General features: G+C 39.2%; 1 pseudogene; it reads right to left on the minus strand.

Moving 5' to 3' along the window:
- The window catches only part of LOC138168760 (endosome-associated-trafficking regulator 1-like), a 30753-nt pseudogene extending 10004 nt beyond the window's left edge, over nucleotides 1-20749 (minus strand).
- Between the last annotated feature and the right edge of the window lie 2892 nt (nucleotides 20750-23641).

Raw genomic sequence — 23641 nt, forward strand, 5'->3', positions numbered from 1 at the left:
AGAGCAGTTTCAGGTGGGATGATAAAACTGAAAGCCAAATTGTAAAAAGAGTGAAAGGAGAGGAAGTGAAGGCACCTATTGTAAACAATTTTTTCAAGGAGTTTAGCTACAAAGGGTAGAAGAGAAATAGAATGAAAGCAGTGATAGAAGGATCAAGTGAGGATTTTTTTTCAGTATAAAGGAGACATGGGCATGTTTATAGGCAGTAGAAAATTAGCTAGTAGAGAGAGAGATTGAAAATAAGTGAGAGGGAATGATAGAGGGGACCATCTATTAGAGGAAATGGCATGGAATGAGATCACTTGAAAAAACAGAGGGTTAGCCTAGGTAAGGAGTAAGATCACTTCATCATATGAAATAGGGAAGAATGAAGAGAAAGTGGCAGAAGACACTTGAATAGAGATGAGGAAGTTCACAGCAAATGGTCTCAATTTTTGCCTCAAATGGTCTAGTTACCTCAAATATGAGGCATGGTTCTCATCTGAGAAAGTGGGTAGAGGGGGAGCCATGAGAGGTTTAAGGAGGGATGAAAAGGTTTGGAAGAGCTACTGTGAAGAGCAGGATAGTAAATTAAGAGAGGTATGGGAGGATTGTCTAAAGGTAGTGAGGGTATAGTAACAAAAATTTGTAGTGGACCCAGTGCATTATTTTTCCCATTTTCTTTCAGTAGCATGCATGTAGACATGAAGATGAAGAATGGTGAGAGTGATCCAAGGCTGAGGCCTGGCTAGGCATAATTGGCAATACAATAAGGTAGAAAAGGATTCAAGAGAGGAGGGCAGTATACAGTTGAATTGGTTCACCAAGAAGTCATAATAGGGAGAAGAGGGAAAAGTGACTAGTGCAGGGGACATGGCTTGAGAGATTGGAGGTCACGGTGAGGATAAAGAGTAGGGTTTATGTAAGGGAAGGCAGAGAGAGAGGGGTGAAAAGGCAATAGATTATGGTCAGATAAGAAGATTTCAGAACTCTTGATCATGGGGGTGGTACATTTGTAGATGATGGCAAAATTGAGGGTATGACCATCTTTGTGTGTGACTGAGATGGGGTGGAAGATGGTTCATTGGAGGATAATAGGTTGAGGAACTGTTCTAGAAGGTCAGCCCCTTCTGGAGTAGATTGCCAGGGATCCCTCCCATCATTTTTTATTTCCCTTACTTCACTATGCCATCCCCTAATGAGTGAGATAAAAGGAAATAAGGGAAGAAATGAAATGCAGAGAATCCATACAAAAGACAAACTTTGATGGTAGAATGAGTGGGATAGAGTGGAGATCCCCAAATGTGGAAAATGAAGAACAGTAGTTGTGAGGGTGCTTCTAAGACTTTATTTCTAATGTCTCCTCTCAAGGTCTTTTAAAAAATTAGTTGCAGAATCAGTCAATTATCAGGCATTTACTAAATGTCTACTATCTTCCAGATACTATGGTAGGCACTAGAGACACAAAAAACAAAAAATGGAACAATCTCTGCCTTCAAGGAGATTACATTGTCTCAGAAAAGGGAACATATTAGAAATCCAGAAGGAAGGTAGGAGCTGGGAAACAGTGGGAAAATCCTCATGGTTGGGTAAGGTTTCCAGGTGGAAGACTGGAGAAAAGGGATTAATCTAGTTTAGGAAGACAGGACAGAACTTTATACAAATCACCATAATCTTTCGTTGTTGGAACTTCATATTGTACTGACACTTGGGGTACTGGGAACCTGGCAAGAGAAGGCAATCAGTCACATTGACTGGAGAGCTTTGATGACAGTAACTGAAGCCGTTATTACAGGACAAAGGTGTACGATGGTATATTTTTCTAATGCTGGCAAGAGAATCACGGAGGAAAGTGTTGTTTTGACCATTCAACCAAGAATCGGCCATTCTTATTCAGTCTCCTCTGCATCATGAAATTGCAGTACTGATCTGATTTTGGAACAGTGGACCTAGGGTAGTCCAGATGGCGCTTCTTGAATTTCTGGGTCTGAGAGAAGTTAGCCGGGTCCAAGGGGAAGAACAGGAAAAGATACCACTTCATAGGATAAAACATTTCACCTTGAAAGAAGAAAGAGCAATGGAAAGAGGCAGAAAGTAAAAAATCTGTGACTTCCCTTGAAACATCAGCTCTTTATCCCTTTATAGCTCAAACCCTCTCCACTATATCTCCATACTTACTTGCCCCCATAGTAACTTCATCTCATTCGTACTCAATTACATTTTCATGGATTCATCTCTCCATTTTTTCATCTTTTCTCTCCACATTTGTACCCTCTATTCACCCTACTTTCCCAGTCATGTAAATCTTTTGTCAACTGCATTAGTTCTTGCCTTGTTGTAGAAGTTGGCAGGATCAGAGAGGAAGAGAGTTGTTCAAAAAAGTATGCAACTTAATTCCTCTGTTTATCTACCTACTGTGATGAGAATCTTTCATTTTCCTTTTATTCAATTTTATTATGCTATTCAATTCTATTCCTCCTGGAACATTTTGATTAACTGAAGCCTGTTTTCTGTTAATATTAACCTCAGTTGGTCAAAAAAAATACTTTTGATATATAATATGATGTGGTGTGGTGTGGTGAGACATGATGTGATGTGATGTGATAGGATATAATTAACATAACATAACATATAATATAGGACTTACTTATATCAAAAAGACAGCCCTGATATAAGAAACCAAATGAGAGGAAGAAAGGAACACAGCAAAACCTCACAAAAAAGAGTTTATTTGTGAAAGAATTTCCCTGATGTGGACTTTTGTGACATGTAGATCTTACTCTCTCAATTAGCCCATTGTGACTTCTTTAAACATAGCTTTGTTGTTCTGTAAATGTAGTATCTTGCAAACAATATTTAAATCTGTAAATTAGTCAATATTTAAATATGTAATTTGTTCTAACTCAGTTTGTTCAGCCTTAATTGAAGGAAACATGAGACAATAAATCCATTTGAATGGTCCTTTGTGACTTTTGTGGCTTAGGAGGCCATAAAGATTGTTAATTTTTAAAAATTGTTTCTATCTTTCTAACACAATTTTTTTCTAAAAAGTCTTGTCAGAAACTCTAATCTTCATTCAGGGTTATTTTTCTACATACAGAACCTGTACTGAAGCATAATAAATAGACTTATTCAGCAGTGATTTGCTGAACCATATAAACTCAAAGATGATATATTTCACCCATAACACTGTCCTGAGAGATCACATCCCTAGTAGCCCTAGCTCTGCACCAAAGCAGGATCATCTTAAAACCAAAGCTGGGACAAAGGGTAGGCAAGTTGAGATGTTGCCCGGATGTAACATTCAGGGGAACACAGCAAAGGATACTTTTTAATACTACTCTACAAATGTACCCTTTTTTAGCACTCAGAAATTCCACTGTAGCTATTCATGTCATATAGGCCCTGTCTTAGGAGCATCTTTGTCTTCTTTAGAGTCAATGAGTATCTCTATACCTTAGGCAGGGCTGCTACCGGTAGGTGGCACAGTGGAGAGAGTGCCAGGTCTGGAGTCAGGAAAATTCATCTTTGTATACTGTCCCCTTATTTAACTTACATGCAGAATACATCATGGAAAATTCCAGCCTGTACTCATCAGAAGCAAGAATTAAGGTTGCCAGGAGAAATATCAATAACAGCAGATATGGCAAATAAAGGGAGAAGAAAAGGAAACATTGTCGATTTTATATTCTTGGGCTGAAAGATTACTGCAGACAATAACTGCAGCCATGAAATTAAAAGATGCTCCTTGGAAAGAAAGTTTTGGCAAATCTGGACAGCATACTAAAAAACAGAGACATCACCTTGCCAACAAAGATCTATTTAGTCAAATTTATGGTTTTTGTAGTAGCAATTTATGGCTGTGAGAAATGTGTTATGAAGAAAACTGAGCACCGCAGAATCAACACTTTAAAATTATGGTGCTGGAGAATACTTTTGAGAGTCCCTTGGAGAGCAAGGGGATCAAATCAGTTAATACTTAAAGTAATTAAACTATTCACTGGAAGGTCAAATACTGAAGCTGAAGTTTAAATACTTTGAACACACAATGAAAAGACAGAACTCACTGGAAAAGATCCTGATGTTGGGAAATAATGTTCTCTGGAGGCATCCTCCCATTGTCTTCATCTAGAAATAGGTCTGACCAGGATATTATCATGTTTTGGCCATTCTTGGCACCCATTAAGTCTGAGGGGTTGGCACTTTTTGTGCCCCTTAATGAACAGGAACTCATGTCAGGGAAGCTAGGCTTAATTAGAACCCAGGGTCAGCTTTGTCCAGATCCTTCTCCATATTGGTTAAGGGGATGGAGAAGTGAGCTCATCTGGGTAGCCAAGGTTAATCCAATCCCTTGGGTAGCTTCATCCTGTCATACTTTTGTCCTTTACACAGAAGTGAAAAGCAAAGTCTCTAAAAAAGACATCCTCTGAATATAGAGAAGAGGGCCCCCATGTGAAGAATATGAGGGAGAAGGAATGAGGTTGCTTCTAATCTTCATTAGATGGTATTAAGCCTAATACCCTACTCTAATATCAGGTTTCCCATAAAAATTATTTATCTATAGAATCAATCATCATGCATTTATTTAATACCCTCTATGTGCCCAGTAACTCTGCTAGTTTCTGAAGATATAAAAACAACCATAGAGCTAAACTCCCTCTAGAAACTCACATTCTATCAGAATGGGTGAAATATGAGAAATCTAGGTAGCTGAATACTCTGGGAAATAATGAGTAGTGCCAAATCTGTGGGAAAGAAACTTGGGAAAACTTCTTCATAGTTGGGTGGGGTCCCCAGGCTTGAAGCTGGGGGAAGAAAGGTTCTCCAGAAAGACTGGTCAACCTTTCATATAAATCACCTTGATCTTTTGGTAATAGGGGTTGACAGGTAGGGGGCAAGAATCCTGACATGGCAAAGCAAGTGGCCACCCTGACTAGATTGGGGCTTTGGTGACAGTTCTTCATATGGTGATTTCCACAGGGCCCAGGAGCTCTACTACAGAAGCTTGCAATGCTGGAGGTGTTCTTATGGATGAAGGAGTGGCCTGGCTTGTATCCAACAACCATAAACCCTTTCCACCTACCCATTGTCACATTACAGTAATTGTTTGAACTTCCTGGGACGTCAGATTTGGGATGGTCTATATGGAGCCTCCAGAGTTGCTGGGCATAGGAGAAGTTAGTCAGGTCCAGGAGGAGGAGCAAGAAAAGGGTCCTTATCACAGCATGAGACATCTTACCTTGGGGGAAGAGATAAGGGAAAGAAGGAGAAAGTAGCCATCTGACTTCCCTGAGACACCAGCTATTCATACCTCAAACCCTCTCCACCGAACCTCCATTATCACTTACTCTACTTGTTCTCTTCTCTGCTCTATTACATTCCCATCCCACTCTTGTACCAATTTTCCATCTTTTCTCTTCATATATTAATTTTTACCCTTTCCTACTGTCCTACCCTTGTAAATCCTTTGTCATCCCAATTAGATAACTTTATTCCCTTTCCTCTTTTTCCCCCTAGCCTGAGAGATCCACAATCATAGTTATCCTAGCTCTACACTGAGGCAGGACTATGGGAAAAAAACCAAAGCTGAGACAAAGGGTGAGCAAGTCATGCCACCACTGAGGGTAATGCCCAGAGGAGCACAAAAACACTTTGTAATACTAGTTTTCACAAATTCACATTTTTAGCATCCAAAAATTCTACTATATGTGGTAGATAGCTATCCATTTTGGTTTTTCTTCTCCTTTTTTTATTTTTATTTTATTTTATTTCTCTTTTTTATTTTTTAGTTTAAATCATTCATTTCCACAAGATTTTTAGTTACAAATTTTCTCTCCAATTTTCCCTTCCCACCACCCCAAAACAGTATTCCCACTAAATATCCCCTCCCCCAATCTGCTCTCTCCCATATCTTCCCCCATTCCCCCTTTGACTTTCCAGTAGGGAATAGTGGATCTCTATGCCCCAGTGTCTGTATATCTCATTTCCCAGTTACATGTAACATATTAATAATAATATGTATATATTTTTTAAACATTTGATTTTAAAACTTTGGATTCCAGATTCATTCCCTTCCTCCCTTGTCACCCACCTTCACTGGGAAGATAAGCAATTCAATATAGGTTGTACATGAGTAGCTACGCAAAACATTTCCATAGTGGATATATTGTGGAAGACTGACTATATTTCCCTCTATCCTATCCCACCCCCCACTTGCTCTATTCTTTACTTTGACCTTTCCCTTTTCAAAAGTGGGTGCTTCCAACTTCCCTCCCCCCTCATCCTGCCCTCACTTCCATTATCCCCCCTCTTCCCCTTCCCCTCTACTCTCCTGTAGGGTGAGATACCCTATTTAATGTGTATGTCATTCCCTCCCTAAGCCAAATTCAATGAGAATAAGGTTGACTCCTTCCCTTTTGCCTTCCTGTTCTTCCCCTCCATTGTAACCATTTTCCCTTGCCTCTTCTATATGAGATAATTTATCCCATTCTATCTCTCCCCATCTGCTCTCATTATATTCCTTTCTCACCTCTTAGTTTCACCTTTTAAGTATCATCCCTTCCTATTCAATTGGTCCTGTGCCCTCTGTCTATGTATACCTGTAGACATATATACACACACTCACATATGTATTCATATGCTCATATGCCCTCCTATATAGACATATATAGTATGTATATATATACACATATACATATATATATACATACACACATATATACCTTTCTATTTCCTTCAACTATTATCATACTGAGAAAAGTTTCATAAGTTACAATGATCATTTTTCCATGTAGGAATATAAGTAGTTCAACTTTGATAAGTTCCTTATGATTTCTTTTCCCTGTTTACCTTCTCATGCTTCTCTTGCTTCTTGTATCTGAATGTCAAATTTTCTATTCAACTCTGGTTTTTTCATCAAGAATACTTGAAAGTCCTCTATTCCACTAAATGATCATATTTTCCCTCGAAACATGATACTCAGTTTTGCTGGGTAGGTGATTCTTGGTTTTAATCCCAGCTCCTTTGACCTCCGGAATATCATATTCCAAGCCCTTTGATCACTCAATGTAGAAGCTGCCAGCTCCTGAGTTATCCTGATTGTGTTTCCACAATATTCAAACTGTTTCTTCCTGGCTGCTTATAATATTTTCTCCTTGATCTGGGAACTCTGGAATCTGGCTGTAATATTCCTAGGAGTTTTCTTTTTGGGATCTTTTTCAGGATGTGTTTGGTGGACTCTTTCTACCTCTGTTGTGCCCTCTGCTTCTAAAACATCAGGGCGATTTTCCTTGAGAATTTCTTGAAGGATGATTTCTAGGTTCTTTTTTTGATCATGGCTTTCAGGTAGTCCAATAATTTTTAAATTATCTCTCCTGGATCTATTTTCCAGGTCAGTGGTTTTTCCCATGAGATATTTCACATTGCCTTCTATTTTTTCATTTGTTTGGATCTGTTTAATAGTATCTTGATTTCTCATAATCACTAGCTTCCATTTGCTCCAATCTAATTCTGAAGGAATGATTCTCTTCAGTGAGCTTTTGAGATTCTTTTTCCATCTGGCAAATTTGGCTTTTTAAGGCATTCTTCTCCTCATTGACTTTTTGAGCCTCTTTTGCCATCTGAGTTAGTCTATTTTTTAAGGTGTTATTTTCTTCAGTCAGGTTGTTGACTCATTTCATAATTTTCTTGCATTATTCTCATTTCTCTTCCCAATTTTTCCTCCACTTCTCTTATTTGATTTTCAAAATCCTTCTTAAGGTCCTCTATAGCCTGTAACCAGCTCGTATTTTTCTTGGAAGCTTTTGGTGCAGGAGTTCTGACTTTGCTGTCTTTCTCCTGTTCCATACTTTGATCCTTTTTGTCCCCAAAATAGTATTGTAAAGTTGGGTTGCTCTGTTTGCTTTGCTTCCTTTTCCTGCTCATGTTGCCACTCAATTACTTGACTTTTGGGCTTTTTGCCACAGTAGGACTCTGCTACCAGAAACAGGAGATTTATCCCAAATGCTGGGGTTTTCTCAGCTGCCAGAGGTATTAGTTGGGTGCCCTCTCTGAAGCCTCCACACACTCTGGCAAACTGGTCATGTGCCTCAGGACCTCCACCCTAGACAGCAATCCAGATCCAAGCAAGTTAAAGCAAGAGCAATTACCCCTCAGACTGGTGCTTGGTCCCCCTACATTCTGCAGCCAGGAGCTGAAGCTGCCACGTGGTGCTGGCTGGCTGTGCTGGCGTCTCAGTGGTTTCTTGCCCCAGGGGCAAAGGCCAAATTGCATTCCGAATTCCCAGGTCTCAAAGTCCACACTGCACTGACCTCTCACTTTGTCCTTGGCATCTATAGGTTGATAATTCTGGAAACCACCATAACTGCTGGTGATCTGAAGTCCCTCCAGCCAGTGGCTGGTCAGGCCGCCCTGGGGCTAAGACCTCTGGCTGGTGCAGGACTGGGGACAGCTCCCAGAGCTCTGCGCTGGTCGCTTGCTGCCAGCTTGCCGGGCTGTCCTCAGTGGGAGGTTAGCTTGTCTGTGTCATTTTGTGGGTTCTGTAGCTCCAAAGTTTGTCTAGAGTCATTTTTTACATGAACTGGGGGAGGTGGGAGCTGGAGCTGCAAGGAAGTCCTGTTTCTACTCCACCATCTGGACTCTGCGCCCCCCCTTCCCCATAGCTATTCATTTTGTGATGTCAAGTCCCATGTGATACTGACATAATGTAAAAACCTTCTAACCTTGCCCAGGGTGATAAAGTTATCTTGTCCCAGTTCTGCTTAGAATCTTTGTCTTCTAAGAAGTCTCCCCTTACTCTTACGTGAATATAAACATGTCAGTTCCTGAAATCCCAAGGACAAAGAATCTTGATTATAATAGGGGATTGAGATTTCCTTCAGTCCCCAACCCTCCAGCTTAAAAAAGCATCAGTAGCCTCCTCTTTTTTTCTACCTTTCTTTATTCTTTTATTATAGAGAAGATAATACACATTTTCTTGTCCACGTTAGTTTACCCACTATTCACCCCACCCACAAATGGATCTCAGCTATCTCCCTTCTTGCCAGTAATCCCAAATGCCCAGTCCCATTTCTGGACTATCTCTCCTCATCTAGTATCTCTGTTTTGCCTCCTGAAGATTTCAGATCCAGGTGGTCCTAGGGCTGAAAGGAAGTTTTGTCTCTCCTTCCTCTAAGTATGATCCTCTTATATAGTCCCAGTAGGTGGGTGGAGCTGTTTAGAGGTGTGGCTATGGCTTTAGCTTAGAGGTCACAGTGACAGGCCCATCACTCTCTGGGGCTATGCCATACACAGATGAAACCTAAAACAAGCCTGGTCCCTTCATGCCCATCTTACTCCACCCCCTACCACCTCCATTTATACTTCAGGAAACAACTAGTCAGAAGCCATGTTTCTCTTGAGAAGAATAAACTCTCCCAATTCCTAGACTCAGTAGTATAATGTAACTAGAAATTGAAGGCTAGAATTTAGAATTCCTAGATACTTTGATCAGTTTTGCCTCTTCCCTCACTCTCCTTTGTCATTTCTCATTTTACAAATGAGGAACTAAGGCTGTGAGAGGTTAGGTGACTTGCCCAGGGTCACACAGCTAGTCAGCATCTGACTCCTCTTCCTGACTCCACGTCCAATTCTCTATCCACTACACCATGCTTAACTATAGAGAGACAATGGGGCATTACTGAGCCTGGAAAGGTGCGACAAGAGAAGATCCAGGAATCCTAATTAAGAAAATGGGGAAAGGTGGGGTAGAGTTCTATTCATCTTGCTAAGTGTAGCTATGTAACCTTGGGTAAGTTTCCATATGTATAAAGTAAGAGGCTTTCAGCAGATATAGTCTAAGGTTCCATCTAGGTTCTAAATCCTATTAGTCAAAGGAAAAATGTTCATGTGCTAAGGCGCCATTTTTAAAAGTTTGAGCAAAATGGAATCATAGAATCCTTATGTGGTGCATTAGATAGTGTGTTTGACATGGTATAAGGAAGAGCTGAGTTCTATTACTGCTTCAGACACTTGGTGACGTGTGGTAATCGGGGCTAATGTCTCCCAGCCTTAGTTTCATCATCTAGAAAATGGTGATAATAACAGCACCTACTTCAGAGTGTTGTTTTGAGGAGTAACATAAGCAGAGCACTTTGCACACATTTAAAGTGTTATATTCTTGCTAGCTATTACTTTTTATTTACATAAAGGAAGAAACTTGTCATTATTAAAACCTCTGTAGAACACCATTTTCCTGCTTTTGGTCTAGTTTAATCAAAGCAGAATTCACTTATGAGTGAAACCAATAAAATCTGATAAGAAGACTTTCTTGACATGAAGCAAAAATCTCGTAACATCAAATCTGAAGTAATGAAGCTTTTTTTTTAAACCATGCCGTATTATTGGCAGAAAGTCCTATTTGCTTATGGTGTCTAATATTCTCTCTGAGTCTCAAAATAATAATAGTGATAATAATAACAAATATTTATTAAGCACCTATTTGCCAGGCACCATGCTAAGCACTGGGGATACAAATACAAAAGAACAAAGTGTCTCTGACCTCAAGGAACTTACCATCTAGTAGGGAAAACAACAAACAAAAGGAAGCTAAAAAGGAGAAAGAAGATACCAAATACCAGAAGTCATTAAAGTGCCAAAATAGGGCAGCCAGGTGGAAAATGAAAAGACTGTGTTGAGCCCCCTTCTTTTTTTATTGAATTTATTTATTTTTAGCTTTCAACATTCACCTTTATAAGATTTTGAGTTTTAAATTTCTCTCCCTCCCTCCCCACCTCCCTTCCCAAGATGGCATACAGTCTGATGTAGGCTATACATATTAAAAACATTTCTACATTAGTAATGGTCTGAAAGAAGAAACAGAACAAAAGGGAAAAGCCACAAGGAAGAAAGAAAAGAGAGAAAGAGAATAGTAAACCTTGATCTGCATTCAGACTCCATAGTTCTTTCTCTGGATGTGGATAGCATTTCCCACCATGAGTCTTTTAGGATTGTCTAATCAGGGGTGGGAAATTTGCCTCAAGGCCATATGTGGCCCTCTAGGTCCTCAAGTGCTGCCCTTTGATTGAATCCAAACTTCACAGAACAAATCTCCTTAATAAAAGAATTTGTTCTGAGAAGTTTGAATTCAAAGGGCCACACCTGAAGACCTAGAGGGCTATATGTAGCCTCAAGACCACAGGTTTCTCACCCTTAGATCATTTCATTGCTGAGAAGAACTGAGTCTATCAAAGTTGGTCATCACACAATGTTGTTACTGTGTACAATGTTCTTCTGGTTCTGCTCACTTCACTCAATATCCATTTATTCAAGTCTTTCCAGGTTTTTCTGAAATCTGCCTGTTCGTCATTTCTTATGGAACAATAGGATTCTGTTACATTCATATACCATAACTTGTTTAGCCATTCCCCAATTGATGGGCATCCCCTCAATTTCCAATTCTTAGCCACCACAAAAAAAAAGCTTCTATAAATACTTTTTACACAAGTATGTCCTTTTCCTTTTTTAATGATCTCTTTGGGATATAGACCTACCTGTGTTTCCCCGATAATAAGACACTGTCTTATTATTTTTTTTGGACAGAAAAACACCAGAGGGCTTATTTTCAGGGGAGGGCTTATTTTAATGAACATTGACAGCAATTTTAATAAACAGGTAAATGTGAACAAAAAAATGTACCTTTATTCAATAAGCAAATCACTGGGGAAGAACAGGATGACGCGCTCACTGCTGCAGCTCTGATTGGATGCAGCTTGGAGCGCGGCGTGCGTTTCATGGGGGGGGGACGGTGCATACAGAGGGTACCGTAATGTAGCGTGTAGCGCAGGGGATCACCTTCACTACAGTAGCAATCTCAATAGGGCTTATTTTCGGGGGAGGGCTTATTTTAGAGGAATCTTACACAGTAAGGGGAGGGTTTATTTTCAGGATAGGTCTTATTATCGGGGAAACACGGTAGTAATGGTACTGGCCGGATCAAAGGATGTGAACAGTTTTATAGCCCTTTGGATGTAGTTCCAAATTTGAGCCCCCTTACTAAATGGAGGTTTTGGAATTCATGACTCTGGCTTCCAATCAAAGGGACAGAAGGTAATGATGAAGTACATGTACCACGAATGACTGAATCTTGCAGGATAATGAGAATAACACAGAAGATGCTTAAATATACTTTATATGAAATTAATCATATAGAAATGTGACATCATCACTGGTAGGCTGTATATAGATCATACACTTAGTTGAGTAGTTCCAAAGACATAATCTTCCCTTTGGATTTCCTCTTTCTTCTGCAAGCCATACTGAATCCATACTAATACCACCAAGTCTTCTAGAAGTAACAATTTACTGCCATTTGCAACATCATAATCATGGAGAAACCTTTATTACTGACTTTTCTACTTCACTGGATTTTTTTTTCTTCCAGAATTTTATTTATTTTTAGTTTTCAATATTCATTTCCACAAGATTTTGAGTTCCAAATTTTCTCCCCATCTCTCCCCTACCCCCCACCCCAAGATGGCAAGCATGCTGATTACCCCTTCCCCCAATCTGCCCTCTCTTACATCCCCTCTATCCCTTCCCTTACCCTCTTGCCCTTTACTTTCTTGTAGGGCAAGATGAATTGCTATACCCCATTGCCTGTATATCTTATTTCCTGGTTGCATGCAACAATAATTTTTCAACATTTGTTTTTAAAACTTTGAGTTCCAGATTCTCTCCCTTCTTTCCTCTTTACCCACCCTCCACTGGATTATTTCAAATCACTCAGGCCAGGCTGGATCACTTATTGAAGGCCTTACAGAGATGGTGACCACAGATGAAGAAGTAGAGACATTCAACATAGGAAGATTGTTGCTGGCTAGGGAAACAGAAGAAAAACTCCCAAGATTTTTCTGAACATCCAATATGTACTGATGGCATTGTCTAAAGTAGGTCATCCATGCTTCAACAAAATCATTCAGGCAGTGGGGGTCATTCACGTAAACCACTGATTTTAAAACTACAAGGAATAAATAAAAAATTTTATTTTAAAAAATATTTATTTAAAAAATAAATAAATAAAAATAAACTACAAGGAATCACATTCTGAATTATTTTTAAGGTCTGTTAAGAAGACATGCTAACCTCTTTAACTTTGCCTTTTTCAGGCTGGCTACATCTATATCCAATCTATTTATTCTGCAATAGTTTCCTTTCCCTAGCAATTGCTTTATGATTTCCTATAAAGTTTCTTAAGAGGCAGTTTTCTCTTTTTAAAAGTCTGTATATTTTAAAATGTAGGTGCTAACCAATTAAATTGCCTAGAAGTAGGAATGGGGGGAGGGAGAGGGAGAAGTTCGAAGGTGGACCCAAATTAAGTAGTTTGAATCAGATATAATGGTTGTATTTCCAAAAAAAGAGGTGAGAAGGAAAAAAACTGAGTACCAAAAGAAGTATGTATATTACCTCTATGCCAATTAAGCGAAAAAACATTTTTACTTGTTAAGTCTGCCAGCAGTCGCCCTGGCATCTTTCTACTTCCTACTTCCCTGATAGAATTCTAGTTACATTTTTTTCTTTTTTTAGATATTCTTATTTCTTTTCCTCAAGGAAAAATGATATCAATGTAATCTCATTCAATAAATACAATAGGGGACAGACTATCCCTGTATATTTCCTCAACAATACTTTTGATTAAAGCAAAGCTTACTGTTTCTAGGTTCCTTTAGGTTTAAAATACTAAATGGTGATTTGAAAATAATCCCATATTAACCTTCTAACTTAGGTTTGGAAAGTAATTTTGGGAAGACCTTTGCAATGAAGGTATGAGTTAAGTTTGAGCATGGTTAAAAGGGGGGGGGGGCGACAGTTTTCTTTAGGTTTCACAGTAGATAGAATGCCTAGAGTCAGGAAGACCTGAATTCAAATCAGACCTCAGACATATAATAAGAATGAATATTTGAATGAATAATATGAAATTGTTGTTATTATCATTATTCTCTTACATGAATAAGAAAGTGTATTGGAGATACACACATCAGTTCTTTGCCATTTCAATTCATTTTGTTCATCAGAGTAACATGACCAAATGTGTGTTTGGGGAAATTATTTTGGCCATTCTGCAAGGTTTGGATTTGAATGAGCAAAGACTAGGAGACAGAAATCCAATTAGAAAGCTTTAGCTCAGGAGAGAGAAGTGTTGAGTGACAAAATTAAGTAAGTGTCTGTGCGACTAGAAAGAAAAGAGGGAATATGAGAAATGTCACACTGAGAGAATTGATAAGACATGGCAATAAATTAGATATGATAATAATTAACAATAGCTAATATTTTAATATCCCTTTAAGATTTGAAAAACTGTTTTTGGGGAGTCTCGCAAAGACAAGAAATAGCAGTTAGCTGGCCAGGCAGAGGGCCAGGGCCTGGGGCAGAGCCCTCCAAAGGCTCCCAAGTAGTGGTCATTGAGATGGAGCTTGGAGGGGATGAGCCGGGTGCTAAGCTCCGGCCTGCAGTCAAGTCTCCCAGTAGAACCAGCCTCAAGAACACCCTCAAGACCATGATGGGCCTGGACTCAGACAAGTGACCACCCCGTCAGGCCCTGCCAGAACATGGGGGCCTAGGTTCTCCCCACCCCTGCCCAGTGCCCCTTATCTCTGCCTAGTCTCTCTCCTCTCTTGCCCCACCCCCACCCCACTCCAAGGTATAAGTTTCATTCCAAACCATAGTCCCCAGGTACTTCACTCTCCCCCTCCAACTCTGGCTCTCAGGGAGCCCAACAGTGCCTGTTCCTCTCCACTAGCTAAAACCAACATGGCTATGTGTTTGGTGATAAGAAGAGAGGGGCCCCCATTCCTACTCAGCTAGGCCCCCCTCCGTCTACCCTCTTTTCCAAGACATATCACCCAGCTCCCTTCTTTAGTCCCTCATTCCCTATCCCCAGCTAACACCCTAGATCAAGCTTTCCTAGGGGGTTGATTTAGGGTTTTAAAAAAATTAATTTGCTATTTTTTATCTGTATTTAGCCTACCCCTTCTGCTCTCCTGTAGTGCCCCATCTTCCCCCCTCCACCATGACTGAGAACAAATGACATCATGAAGCTTCTGATGTTCAGTGTTATACCCTCCCCACCCTATCCTCAGTCCACACAGGGATAGCCAGGCCAATCAGTGGGCTGGCCCAAGCCAGGTCCTCTATTTCCAGAGAAGGAGCCCCTCCCTCTTACCCTTGGAGTAAGGATCTGGGGCTGGACTTCTCTATGGAGAAGGCACATGGGGAAGTGGGAAGTGGGAAGTGAGGTGGAGGCAGGGAGGGTGCATGAGCCAAGCCACAGCCTTGGGAATAACTTTTAAAAAAACTAAACCCAGAAGCAAAAATGGAAAGAGAAAAGAACAGAGGGCTAGGATGTACTCCAGGCCACAGGGAAATGAATGCCTAGAGTTTTTCTACATTCTGTATATTTCCCCTAAGACTCCCCAAAGGTGTTAAATGTTTAATAAACACTGACATTTCCAGAAAAAAAAAAAGCAGAGAAAATAACCATAGGCTTAGAGGAAACAAAATTATTGCTCTTTTCAGATGCCATAGTGGTTTACTTAGAGAATCTGAGAATCAACTAAAAAATTAATTGAAATAATTAAGAATTTCATCGAAGTTACAGGATATCAAAGCCATATAAATAGTCAGCATTTCTGTAAGTTACCAACAAAATTCAAGAGAGAAAGATGGGGAGAAGTTTAAGTTAACAAAAGACATTTTTAAATGTCTTTTTAAATTTTTATTTTAAAATTAAAATATTTTGATGTCTACCTGCCAACATACACACGATTTCCAAACACTCTTACCACAAATAACAAATCTAAATATTGGAGAAATATTAATTACTCATGGGTAGACTAAGTTAATGTGATAAAAATTACAATACTACCTAAATTAATTTACTCATTCAGTGCCATGTCAATCAAACTACTGGAGAATTACTTTAGAGAGCTAGAAAAAATAATAAGATTCTTTGGCGAAACAAAAGGTCACAAATATCAAAGGAATTTTTTTTTAAGTAGGGAAGAAGGGAGCCTGACAATACCAAGTCTCAAACTATATTACAAAGCTATATCATTAAAATAATGTGGTACTGGCTTAAAAAATAGAGAAGTTGATCAGTGGGACATATAGGGAATATAGGGACACAGCTGGGAATATAACACAAGTCTGCCAAATTCCTCAATCACAGAATGACAGAACTGGAAGAGAACTTCAAAATCATGGAAACTAATTCCTTCATTTTAGAGGCAGGGAGCTCAAATAATTTACCGTAAGTCACATACCTAAACTTAACACAAGTATTTGTTGACTTGAATAGCTATGACTTGAGTACTATGTGATAGAAGTAAGCCTAATATACACCAAAATGAGACATCCTATCTTCTATACATCCCATCTGGGGCCACTAAATAGGAAGACTAAACAGTGAAGATATCCTTCACTTTTACATTCCCTCTCCTCTTTCCCAAACCCCATTGGGCAGCAAGGTGGGAAAAGAGATCTGGTTTCTGACACCACTTACATGAATTGGGAGTGACCAGCTACAGTCTCTCTAGTGAGATAGCTCACTACCAGGTTGTATCATTTTCTCTCCAGACCCTATGAGTGCTGCCATCTAACCTATTATAAACCCTAAGGATTCTTGGGCTTTACCATCCACCATGCTAAGAATGCACCCTTAGGAGTTCTGGACCCTTCCATCAACCTTACAAATGACTGTCTTATTATTTTATATGTACTATGATCCTCAGAGTATGACTTCCTTTAGAGCAAAGATCCCAGCACTTAGTACAATGCTGGGCACACAATAGGTGCTTAATAAAGGCTTCTTCATTCATTTATTAATTTATCATACCAAACTACCCAATCTTTTCTTGTTCTGTCTTCCCCATCTACTCTCCTACAATAATTACAACCTTTATTACTTCCACTTGCACATTGTTATTCCACAGTGCTGATGATGGAAATGTTCTGTACTTTTTTCAGTGTCCAGTAACATTCTTATCTATATGCTAGCATTAGTAAAAATATTATAGTAAAAATACAAGTCTATGTCCCTTCCAAAACATCCTGGCTAAAGCCTTGTCTCAGCTTGGCCCTGCTGTAAACTATAGGCAATCTCCACAACGAAAATAATTTAAAAGCCATAACATTCCAATAGAATGTTAGTTCCATGAAGACAGGAATTGTCTCACTTGTTGTCTATATTCTATAACCTAAGAACCTAGCACAGAACTTGGCACATGATAATAGCTCAATAGATGTTTATTAATTGATTGTGGTGGGACAACCCCAAATAGATGTAAATGGTGAGACTCCCTTACCCCATCATCCCCATGTATCTTTATTGCTTGATTCTTATTTACCACTTAAAAAAATAAGTCAAATCAAGTATTAAATCCCTGTAAGTATCGAATAAAATATTCCCCATGTGTAATGGAAATGCAAACTTAAAGATCTTCCCTGCCCCTAGGCTAGAGTGCACCTGGAGCCTGGGGTGGGAGGCTTGTTTTTCAGTAGATACTTTTTGATTGGCCAGTGGGTCAATAAGGTTGTTACATTCTCTGAGCCAGGAGAAGGCTATATAAGCCCTGATGTGTAGCTTTGTTTTGGGACTCACTTTGAGAAGTGTTCTGTGATTTGATCTGAATTCTGGGAAGCCGTTGTTGAGAGTCCCCTGGCTTTGAAAAACCCAGAATGTGGAAACCCAGATGTTGACTGGGTATGGATGTAATGTTTGGACAGTTTGGAAATCTGTCTACTTGATGTTTCTGTCTTGATAATTATGCCTGTATACTTTGAGGTTCAGGGTGCTGACCTTTTCTCCTGAAAAAGGTAAATGATATATGTCTGACTGATTAAAGCAAGCTTGTTAACCCATTTTGAGTTGCTTTCCTTTAACAAAGCAGATCCAAGAACCTGTGGTAGCTGCAAACCCTGAGGACGCTTGGGGTGCTTGCTGCAACACCATGTCAGTAAACTATAGTGTATTGAAAGTTAATATAAGCAAAGTAAATGTAAAGAAAAAAATTAAAGTTAATGTTGTGAAATTCTAGAGAATAAGCATAGTCCCAAAGAAGAGACACTTGAAAACAGCCCACCACACTCCTTTGCAGAGGTGGAAGTTCTACAGGTTTAGAACACAGTATATATTTCCAGATTTTTTTTAATGTATTGATTGGTGTTGATAATTTTTTCTCTTCCTCTATTTCTTTTTTTTTTTATTTCCTTAGAAAATATTGTTTGTTATATGAGACAGACCTCTGGGAAAAAAAAAGTGGGATCCTGGGAGAAATTCTGGTGATGTTAAAAAAAAAAAAAGATGTCAATCAAAGATTTTTTGTTTTTTTAAAAAAGTTCATATAATGTTTGGACAGCTATAATAGTTAAGTTTTTCCTTACAAAAAGCTGAAATCTGAGTCTCTGAAATACCTCCTAGTTCTGCATTGTGGAGTCAAGCAAAACAAGTCTAATCCTTCTTCTATGTGACACTCCTTCAAATATTTGATGACTTCTCCTTGAGGAGTTTGAGAGAAATTGTACAAGTGGTCAACCAAGCTTTGGAGTCAGGCCCTTTGGCTCTTCCTGGCTCTTGTTGAGATTCTTTATCTAGAGAGAACTGTTAATAACAAACTTTATGAAATGAGCTGATGGAGACTTATCCACAGAACTGGCTCTTTGGGTCCTAAATCGACCCAGGACTAGGCAGCTTTGCAGATGAGAAGATGTAGTGGACAGAGAGCTGGACCTGGAGTCAGGAAGACAAGCTCAAATCCGAACTCAGACACTTTCCTTGTGACTGAGCAAATCATGTAAACTCTGTCTACTTCAGTGTCCTCATCTGTAAAATGGAGATAATAATAGCATCTACCTTTGTTGTTATGAAGATCAAGTGAGAAAATGTATAAAGTGCCTTCAAAACTTAATGCACTATATAAATGTTTATTAGCTATTAAGTCACAATTTATACGTGGAAGAAGGGATTAAGAGGACAGTAGAGACACAGTGTCACAAGGAAGGGAAACCAAAATATTTCTCCTCTGGTAACTCTCTCAAACAGAAATATTGGCTACTTTGGAGAGGTATATAGTTATAGAAGATGATTATAATGATAATTAAATCAAAAAAAATCTAACTGTGATACAAAGAAAGGAAGTAGAATTAATAGAATTTATACTAAACTTGCAGACTCCAGGGCAGGTCAGACCTTCCATAGATTATACCATCTTGCCTCTTTTTTTTTCAATATTTTATTTTAGATTCAAACACAAGAACACGAATACAGAATAGAGAAAAGAAACAAAAATATATCATCTTGTCTCTTAATGCTGTCATTCCTCCCTCGGGGAAGGGAAGGGAAAGGCAGAACAGAATAAGGATCTAAATAGCACCTACTACATGCCAGGTACTGTATTAAGCACTTTACAAATATTATTTCATTTAATCTTCACAATGACCTTATGAAAAAGGTGTTTTTTACAGTTGAGGAAAATAGAGATTAAGTGACTTGCCCAGGGTAACAGAGCTAGTAAGTGTCTGAGGCTGCATTTAACTCAAGTCTTCCTGACTCCAGGTTCATCTCTCTACCCATTGTACCATCTAGCTGCCTCAGAAGGCCATTGGGTGACATGGAAAGGCTGAAAGGAATTCTGGGGTCGGTTCTAGATCAGTCACATACTAGGTATTTGACCTTAAATGAGTCTCTTTCCCTCTCTGGAATTCAAATTTTTTCATCTGTAAAATGAAGGGGGCTCAAAGATCTCTAAGTCATCTTGTAGTTCTAAAATTCTATATTCTGTCCTACATGGGAAAATGTACTTTCAGCAGCTGAATTACACCTATGAGAAATCCCCCAAGACAATGAAATAAGACTATCAGCTCTATGAACCAAGATACCCAGACAGAGGGACTCAAGTCTCACATGCTTGCCATGGTGTCCACTGAAATTTTGTGGGAAGATAACCAAAGAAACAGACTCTGAAAGTGTGTGGCTTCAGGAACTCCAGGAGAAGAAGATAGGTTTTATTGAAAACAGTAGAGAAGCAATTAACATTTGGGACTTTTGTATTCTCCCTCTGCCCCAGGTATCCCACCACCACCACATCTCTGAAAAATAGAGGGGATACACTTGGGACAGGATCCAGTCCCAACCTTGCTCCCAACCTCATGTACTCAGTACAAGAGGAGCTAAGGACATGTGTTGGGTAACAAGAGGTGCCAGAAGTGGAGAGGAAGTGTGATTTCAGAAAATTTGTCAGGTATCGGGTGGCAACTCAGGGTTCCATCTGCTTCTCTCTCCTCAGGCTCTATCCTAAGGATCAAGGTGTATTGGCTTCAAGGGTTTCCCTCCACAGGCCACAATGACTTGTCTCTTAGCACTTTGCCCCTTGTATTTGCATTTGCCTGGTTTGGAACCTCCCAAAAGGCTGCACTTGGTGATTCTCAGAGGATGACTGCTTTTGTAACAGTTGTGCATATTTGGGTTTGTGCACTTCGTTTTTGCCTCATGACAAATATCCTGGATTGTCTTGTAAGATTCATGCACAAAGGTATTGACCGGCTTGCATTTCCCTTTTGTCATGCCCCGTTTTGGCATCATCTGGTTGCAGTATTTTTTTCCAGGATTGCCTTTCTTGCCTGAGTCCACATGTTGCCTCTTAAACTTTTCTTCTTGAGACTCTGCTAAGGAACGCTGGCTCAACCCCAAGACCAGCAGAGCCAGCAGGGACAACAAGAGGAGTGACCTCTCTAGAATCATTGTGGCTTCACTCAGCAAAGGAATTCCACCTAGGAAAGGAAGGGAGATCAATGAAGAAAACACACATCTTGGAAAAGGTATCCGTGTTAGAGACAGAGAAAGGTTCCTGTAAGCCTTTGGGGCTACTGTTTCATAATCTCCTGGGTGAATATTGTGTATTGAATTATATGGATAGATGAGTAATCAATAATTAAATCTATTTTTTTCAGATAATAAAATTATAAGTGTAAAATTTGACTGTCAGATTATTATATGTAAGTCATTTGTACGATGTTTTTTCATTAGCCCTTTAGTAATCATGAAATCTAGTTATAGGACCTAATGTGCTTATTAAGAAATAGGCCAAGGGTGGCTAGGTGGTGCAGTGAATAGAGCACGGGCCCTGGAAGCAGGAGGATCTGAGTTCAAATCCGGCTTCAGACACTTAACACAAAAACTAGCCGTGTGACCTTGGGCAAGTCACTTAACCCCAACTGCCCTCCAAAAAGCAAAATATATATATAGCTCAGTCCTTATCCCTACCATAGCTTTTCTGGATGTTAAATTCCTTTATAGTTTATCATAATAATTCTTTTACTAGGTAGCAAAACCTCTTTTTGAGGTCAGAAAGGATTCTTACTGCCTGAGAGATCCCCCAGTAAGCAGTACGCCTCCAAATCCCTCAGTCATTCTGAGCTACCTGGTTTAGCATTTTCCTACTTCCTTTCTAATGTCCACTCCCCTTCAACAAAGATGAAGTTTTTTCAAAGTTTAAGGAAATATGAGATGGAAGTGCAGTCCTTCAAAATGAGCTGGGGAAAGTTCCTACATTACAGGGGAGCCAGTGAAGGAATGTATGGAGGTCCTTCAAATATACTTTAACCTCTGTTAGTAGTTATTAGTGTTCTGTGGTTCAGGGTTAGAAGAGAACTTGGAAATCATTTAGTGCAAACACTATATTTTACTGATAAAGAAAAAAATATAAGTGATTAAGCAACTTAACACTTAAGTGTTGAGGTCTTATAGATAGCTAATAAGTAGAAGAGCCAGGATTTTAATCCAGGTTTTCTAACTCCAAACTTAAGGCTCTTTCCTACATCATTCATTATTTTGTGGTTCAGTATCTACTATAGCTCACATCAGATCCTTAGGTAAATAGCAATTACCTGACATAGTCTGGTTATCCTGAAGGAAAGAAGAGACAAGCATCTTAAAGGTTGTTTCTTTTTTTTTTTTTAAAGCAGTCGGGGTTAAGTAACTTGCTCAAGGTTACACGGCCAGTTATTTCTGGGTGTGGTGCTGAGTATCTGAGCCCGGGATTCGATCTCCAGGTCTTCTCAACACTGGAGCCAGTGCTCTTACTCGCTGTGCTACCTGGCCGCCCCTTAAAGGTTGTTTCAACATCATTCTCCTCCCTCAAGGTGATTGCCTTTCTTTTTCTTCCCCTTTCCATATGTGATTGGTCTTCTTTCTCAAGCTGTCTCACTATAAGACTTCCTATCACCAGTATACTTTGATTCTAGACCCTCAACAAAGAATACTTCTATGTAATTCTTAGGCCCTCATTCAGAGGTTTGTTTGTTTTTTCTTGATCTGTCTCCTGAGTGTGGAGTAACTGTCTCTGAGCACTGAGTCACTCTACCTATGATCCATTCATTTTACAGATGAGGAAACTAAAGCCAAGGGAGAAAAAACAATTTCCTCAAAGGCAATAAAGGTAGTGGCAGAGATGAGATTAGGCCTTCTAAGGACCACCTTCACCATTCTTTTCACTGCACCAGTTGCCTCCACCCTTCTCCAAGGAGAAACAGGAGTTAGAAATAGTACTTACAACTACCATCATCACTCACAGGAATTGGGAGGAAAAAAGGAGAAACTTTTATGACTTTAAGTTTGGTAGTTTTGCCATTCAAAGAAAGGAATAGGGAAAGCCACAAGAAGGAGTAGATATTTTTCTGAAATCGTCTAGGAATTTCTCCCACATTAAAAAAAAATTTATCTATTAAGCCTTTCAATATCCAAAGAAATCCTTTGGAAGAAACTCATAGTGAGATATGATCATTTTAAAGAGAAACCTTTTTTTTTCCTTTCTTACAAGTTACTCTGAAAACTTTGTGTCCCACAGGGCCTCTTTTTTAGGTTAAGTTCTACCAATTATTTCTAGGAATCCCATAACCCTACCAAGTTTCACAACAAACCTTGACACCATCATTTTGCTTCTTATGGCCTCAATTTCCTCATCTCTAAAATGGGGATAACAATACTTGGGCATCTCATCTTCCAGGGTTGCCAGGAATAAAGTGTTCTATAAACTCTAAAAGACTATCAAATGTGAGCTATTTTTATTCTCCAATCTAAACTCTTATCCAACCAAAGCAAATTCTTACTGACTTAATCTATGTGCTCTTCTTTGTGAGAGGGGGATGGAATTGAACTGCTCAGCATCTTTAACATCAAATCATAACTTCCTATGGACTTATTATATAAATTTTCATATTAACAATAGTGCTATTGTTTAATCCTCAAAGTTAAAATTCTACAAGTTCCAAATCCAAATAAGTAAGGATTGAAGTCTTCCGTTCATGTCCGACCCAATCTAAATAAAGAGCTCTCTCTGAATGCTATAAAACTAAATTTTTCCTTACACCAAACATATCTATCTTTGCAATGGCCACCAATTGCTCCTGGTTTTACCCTTTCAGACCAAAAGGAACAAATCTAATCATCCTTTCACCATGTATTCTTTCAAGTACTTAATGATAGTCCTCTTTCAACCTCAGTTCCTTCAACTGATTTTCAGAGAATATATTCTCCAGTCCTGCTATTACCCTGATTACCCACTAGCTTCTCCATTCATCAACTTACCCAACTTCTTGTGTTCTGTTTCCTGTGTAAGGATGACCAGGTATTGGA

This window comes from Petaurus breviceps, unplaced genomic scaffold (assembly GCF_028583685.1).
Source record: "Petaurus breviceps papuanus isolate PSGF00001 unplaced genomic scaffold, PetGlider_PUasm1.0 37, whole genome shotgun sequence".
Classification (NCBI taxonomy): domain Eukaryota; kingdom Metazoa; phylum Chordata; class Mammalia; order Diprotodontia; family Petauridae; genus Petaurus; species Petaurus breviceps.